Source organism: Tamandua tetradactyla, chromosome 18, assembly GCF_023851605.1.
Source record: "Tamandua tetradactyla isolate mTamTet1 chromosome 18, mTamTet1.pri, whole genome shotgun sequence".
NCBI classification, from domain to species: domain Eukaryota; kingdom Metazoa; phylum Chordata; class Mammalia; order Pilosa; family Myrmecophagidae; genus Tamandua; species Tamandua tetradactyla.
In genome coordinates this window covers 31,444,729-31,451,017 of record NC_135344.1, presented here as the reverse complement: position 1 = coordinate 31,451,017, position 6,289 = coordinate 31,444,729, and the positions used below count along the sequence as shown (strand labels likewise).

Genomic DNA, 6,289 nt, shown 5'->3' with positions numbered 1-6,289 from the left:
ACATCTGCCTCATCCTTTGTCAGCCAGTGGACACCAGCACCATGGCTCTTGTGAGACACACCAGCAGGAGCCCCGATTGCAGTGACTGCACAGATGTGCAGGCTGGACTTCTAGACAGGCACAGCAGGCAGTACCCAGACAGCAGAGGCCCTTGCTGCAGATGGCGGACACATGTCTGCATTCCCTACCGCCCTGCCCTGGGCCCTCTTCATGTGCTGGGGCACTCAGTGTCCCTTGCTCTCTCAGTCCTCCCACCCAATCCTTTTGTTGGAAACTTTATCCACAAAGCATTGCCACTGGCGTAGATACCTTGGAGCAAGGATTGGCAAACAATTGCCTGTGGGCTAAATTTGGCCCGCTTCCTGTTTATGTATGGCCTGTGAACTAAATATGGTTTGCATGTTTTAAAATAGTTGAAACAACTCAAACGAGTATTTTGTGATGTGGAAATCAGATGAAATTCAAATTTTAATATTGTAAGTAATGATTTCTTTATGTGGTTTACATGGCTGGTTTTGTGCTACAAAGGCAGAGTTGAGTAGTTTTATGACACAGACTGTAGGGCTTATGAAACCTAAAACATTAACCATCTTAACCCTTACGGAAGAAGGTTGCTGGCTTCTGCCTTTGGGATACCTTCTTTCCAGGAGTGCTTGCATTTTTAGGGGGTGGGGTGGGTGGGGTGCGGTGCATGGTCTGAGAATCGAACCTGGTTCTTCCGCATGGAAGGTGAGCATTTTACCACTGAACCACCTGTGTACCCAGTACTTGCATTTTAATTCACATTCATGCCTTAAGCAAGAGGGAAAACACTCAAATGATGGACTTTGAGGCACTCGTCTAGCACTCGTCTAGGGCAGGTGGCTTTCTTGGGCCAAACCTTTCCAGGGGAAAGTGGGGTGGGGGTAGAGGTACAGAGCCAAATAACAGAGGGGCAGCAGGATGTAAAATACAAAGACTAGGGTTGAGCATTAGGAATCCTGGTTCCTAATTCTAGCTTCAAACTAACTAATAATTATGTGATCTTGAGCAAAACAGGCTTTCCACTTTTCCTCATCCATCAAAAATATGCCCTTTTAACATCAAACAGGGAGATAGTAGCTGTGAAAATGCTTCGAGACCTACAAAATGTCGCTCAAAGGCAAGGATTAGACAATTCAGGAGTTTCCTGAAAGGTATATTTCCTTCTTTCAAGGCAAGGAAAGCACAGGTGTGTACAGGAGAAGTAACTCTGTCTCCCACACCCCAAGTCAAAATCCTTAGTTTGACAGTAGGACTCTTGTGGACTTGTGACTTTTGTGCGATTGACATTCCACCCATTCCCACACCACCCTGAAGGTCCTTGACCCGTCTACTTATGCCATTTTGCTGAGGCACTGATCTGTGTTGCTCATTGTCTAGACCGAACCTAGTGGATGGCCTCCCTGCCCTAGGACAGCTTACTTGTTCCCTTGCTCGCTTGTTCCCTCTTTCTGTGTTGTAACAGAGCAATTAATAAAATGATTAAAAACTTCCTTTGTAAATAAATGCTCTATATCGATGATGCTAGTGCTCTCTAAAGGTTCAGGAGGGACTTTCCATGAGTGATGTGGGTCTCCCCTAAAGTTTTTATTTGCAGTCAGGAGATTGGCCTGTAGCAGCTGTTTCTAGAAGCCATCCAACATGTCATTAAAAAGAGCCCCGGAAGTGGCTTCCTTTTATGGCACTCTGAGTTTCCGATTCCTAGAAATTGCTGACTTCAGCGGCATCCGAGAACCCGCCAATCACCTGAGCAGGCCTGAGGTCAGGAATGAGATGTCATCCACATTTTATTCAGACACCAAAGCAAGTTGCAGTCTGAACTGCAACCACACCCTGCAATGGTCCTGAAGCATGCAACAGAAACATAATTTATACTTAGTGTGTTTACTTCCGTTCCACTAAACTCCACTAACCAAGCCTAACAGAGCATGTGTGCTCTTTAGAATGCAAACCCACACTGGAGTCCTTGCCAAAGACAGTTGCAACAAGTTGCATCACCTGGATTTTTTTTGTTGTTGTTTATTATAGCAAGCCTATGTTGACAGTGCAAATTGGCCAGTTCTGTACTATTAAAAACCCTTCCTGCTCCTTTCCCATTTTGTGCCAGGGATACACAAAGCTGCCCAGAAGGAAAGAATTCAATCAACATTAGAAGAATGCATTGAAGTCCTGTTTCCTAAACCCCAAGGGAGATTGAGTGGGGGGGGAGGACCCAATTCGCTGAGGACAGAACACTTTTGAATGTGTGTGCTTCCCCAGGCTGAATGCTGGGCCCCACTGACACATGTTAGTGGGAGGGAAGTATGGAGTTGGGTAGCTGGAGAGCAGGGAGAGGCCTGGGTAAAGGTATGGGGGTGAGGAGTGGGCGGGCCACTTCCTGAGGATTCATCCAGGCCCAGTAGACAGCTGCCACCCCCAGAGCCTAACTTGGCCCTGGGTAGGTGTGGCCTACTGCTGCAGGGTGAGTCCTCCTACTGGACAAATGGATGCCACTGTTTATACTCAGAGCATTTTCTCTCCTGGAAGGTCTTGCAGTCTTGCTCGGGCAGCTGTGGGTGGCTGAAATTGTTAAACCTAATATTGATTTTTCTCACATATTTATTGAGTGTGGCAGTATCATCAGCTTATTGCCCTAAAAATGCTGGCATCCCCCTTGGGAGCAGTGAATGATTGGGGCAGAAAGGGCTGCAGGTGGGACTGGCTATCAACCTGTATTTACTAGAACTCCTATCCCTGGCCTTAAACCTTATCTAGCCCAGCTGTTCTCTTCATTGGACCCTCTAGTCAGATATCCGTCCTGATGGGCTGAAGGTCACCTCATTTCTCTGATGTCTCTCCCTGGTCAGTTACAGAATGTTTTTCTCCTAGACCACTCCCCTCTTCTGAAATGGGATGTGGCATCCACTCTGGACTCACCCAGGATTTGGGCTGGGCTGGCCTCGAAGCTTTGCGTGCTGACCTCTGTGTGGCCAGCCCACTGCCCTGGGCTCATTTTGGAAGGTGATTGTCAATCTGTTTCCCAACTAGTGGGAGGACTAGTGCTAGACTTTAGGTCTGCACTCATGCCATCTACTCAGAATAGGGGTCCTTTACAGGTCCCTGAGGATGTTTCAGTGGCCCAAGTTCCTCTTAAAGCCTCCAGGTGTCAAAACAGAGTCTCATGGAAATGAAGGGAGAGCAGCATGGGTGTGGGATCAAGTCTACCCTAAAAGAGGCTCCATGCTATTTTGTACCTGCTAAGGGGACCTAGGCTGGCCTTGCAAATAAGAGGATACCCTATAGATAACCCCCTAGTACAGTGCCTGCATATACTAGGGGCTCAGTAATGCAGTGATGTAGAATAAGCATTACCTGGCTGTCTAGGACAATCTGGTTACTACAGACAACATGAGATAGACAGGTATTTTATGAATGAAATATTTCAAACTTGGTTGATATAAATTGCAAAAACTGAAGACATTCTGAGAAAAGGTAGGTTCCAGGTTGGCACTGTGGGAGGATGTTTAAACCAGTGGACACACACAGGCTCAGTGTCCCCAACCATTATCCTAGAATCGCAGTTTCCTTTGTTTCCAGTTCTGGCAAACTTGCTGAGCCTCATTCCTCCCCTCATCTGTAAAATGGGGTTACTGCCCTGTCTTATAATATTGGCATGAGTCAAATATATGTCACATCTTTCTGGAATGAGGTAATAAGAAAGTGAGGCATTTACAGTAGAGCATCAGGAGTCCCCTAGGTCTGAGCGCTCTGGTGGTAGGTGGGGAAGATTCTCTCCCTGGCTTGGGCCTTATATTTCCTGTTGTACTATTAGGGGTCACCTCATTTGGCCGGTCTTTTCTGATCAGAAGAGGATGTTACTCAAGCACAGAACTTTTTGCTCCTTTTTTGTGTTTAATTCAAACTGTGCAGCCCATGAAACCCCTAAAGAACGTGACCCCACTGCCAATGTACCCATTCAAATAAAATGAGGAAGTGGTACCCAGACACCCTAGGAAAATCGGTGAGTTGTGAAGTTGGAGAATTTTCTCTCATGACATACCTGCATAGACAGTGAGAGCTTGAAGGGCTCTCATTAATAAAATGATCACCAGGAGGTATTTATAAGCACCTTACTGGTATATCGAGTTTACTCTTGGAAGAGTGTATAGGGAGTTAAGTAATTTATGACATTTTAATATCAAATATGGGTGTTGTTTGGGGATTGCAAATTTCTCATTGATCAAGATTAAATAAGTCTTCAAAGAAATTTTGGGCTGTGGTTTAAAGCAGTAATCCACAATCCTGGCTGCACTTTAGAGTCAATCACTTAGAGTGCTCAGCATCCCTTCCCCACCATTGTTGCCTGGGCCCCAACCCAGACTAGTTGTCCAATTCTCCAAGGGTGTGATCCAGCATGAGCACTTTGGTAAAGGTTCCTCAGTAACTCTAAAGTTCAGGGGGGATTAAGTGGGACTGGCTCAGGTTTGGAAAGGTCTAGAAGCACACTCCCTCAGCCCTAGCTTCTAATCCCTTTGTAGATGAGCCTAGATACAGATCTGGCAGAGAACTCATGCTTAGGTGTCTTTTTCCACCTTTCGATAATGGGGAGTAAACTAGTCTAAGGATGATCCTTAGCCAAGAGGAGCGTCTCAAAGTCCAGTGAAAGTAAGAAAGCATCCACCCTCCCCTTCCTGGGGCCAGCAGGTGATAGTTCTGAAGGTCTCTAGTTTCTTCATGGAACCAGAGTCAAACAAGAAAGAAAAGAGACTTCCTAGAAAGATACAGGTGGCAGAGGTTCTGTTTTCAAATAGAATCTCACTTGGCACTCAAGAAAGAAGAATCTTAGGCAACTTAATTCATTGTTCCACAAACAACATAATATCTTTTACCAGATTCTGAGGCAACTTGATGGAGTTGCCTGGTTTATGGACAGTCTGCCATTGTTGGGAAGTGCTGGCAGATGGAACGTCTGGTTAGCTACCAGGCCAGCTCTTGGGGTACAGTGGTTTGACAGTATGGCAGCAAAGATATCATCATAGAGTACCTGGAAGGTGCAAGAGACAGCTTTGTAAAGGAGGGAACCTGAAGTTTCAGGAATATGAACTGTAGTATCTCAACTAGAATGTAGGCCGCTCACGGGCAAGAAGGCACTATAGAGCAGAGGTGAAGAACATGGGCACCAGAATCCCAAGCTGTGTGATCTTGGGCAGGTTCATTCATCTCTGGGATGGTTTCCCCATCTGGAAAAAGGGGGTACTACTTCCCTCAGAGTTTAGGATTAAATGAGACCATATAAAACATTTAATAACATGTTTGATTCAAGCTCACAACAATAGTGGTTATTTTTAGCCACTTAACATTTCTCTATCACTTACTCATACAATGTCTAATACATAATATTGCTTAAATTGACTGGCCGAATGAGGGCTCAGTTTCCTGTTTGATTCTGTGGAGTTAAATATTTATCTAAAGCAGTGGTTCTTAATAGAAACCCATATAGGGTATATTTGACAATGACTGGAGAACTTTTTTTTGGGGGGGGGGGCATGGTCCAGGAACCAAACCCAGGTCTCCCACATGGAAAGTGGGCATTTTAACCACTAAACTACCTGTGCACCCTGGAGAACTTTTTGGTTGTCACAACTAGATATCTAGAGGGTGGAGGCCAGGGATGACTCTAAACATTCTATAATGCACAGGACAGCCCTCATGACAAAAAATTATCTCGGACAAAATATCAGTAGTACTGAGGTTATTTGGAAACCCTCATCTAAAGGGAAAGTGGGGTTAGCCCACCCATACTGAGGTTGGGTGGGTGCGTGTGTGGCAGAGCGAGGAGACAACAAATGAGTGTACAAATCTGGAAACCACAAACTAACCCTGGGAAGAGGAACCATCTCAATTAGCGAACTTTTAGCAGTTATAACTCAGAGAAAGGCAACAACATTTTTGTTCAGAAGTGTGCCCAATGCCACACCATGGAAAAGGGAGGCAAGCACAAGACTGGGCCAAATCTGCATAGTCTCTTTAGGGAGAAAATAGGTCAGGACCCTGGATTCTCTTATACAGATGCCAACAAGAACAAAGGCATCACTTGGGAAGAGGAGACACTGATGGAGTATTTGGAGAATCCCAAGAAATACATCCTTGAAACAAAAATGACCTTTGCTAGCATTAAGAAGAAAGGGCAGACTTCATAGCTTATCTCAAAAAAGCTACTAATGGATAATAGTTGGCCACTGCATTATTTACTATAAAACAGATGTCTTGTGACTGTATTTAAATTGAT

The 6,289-nt window shown here is 45.2% G+C and overlaps 1 pseudogene; it reads left to right on the top strand.

Annotated features, from left to right (window-relative positions):
* Positions 1-1,662: 1,662 nt before the first annotated feature.
* On the top strand, positions 1,663-6,229 carry LOC143662405 (cytochrome c pseudogene; annotated as a pseudogene).
* The last annotated feature ends 60 nt before the right edge of the window (positions 6,230-6,289 follow it).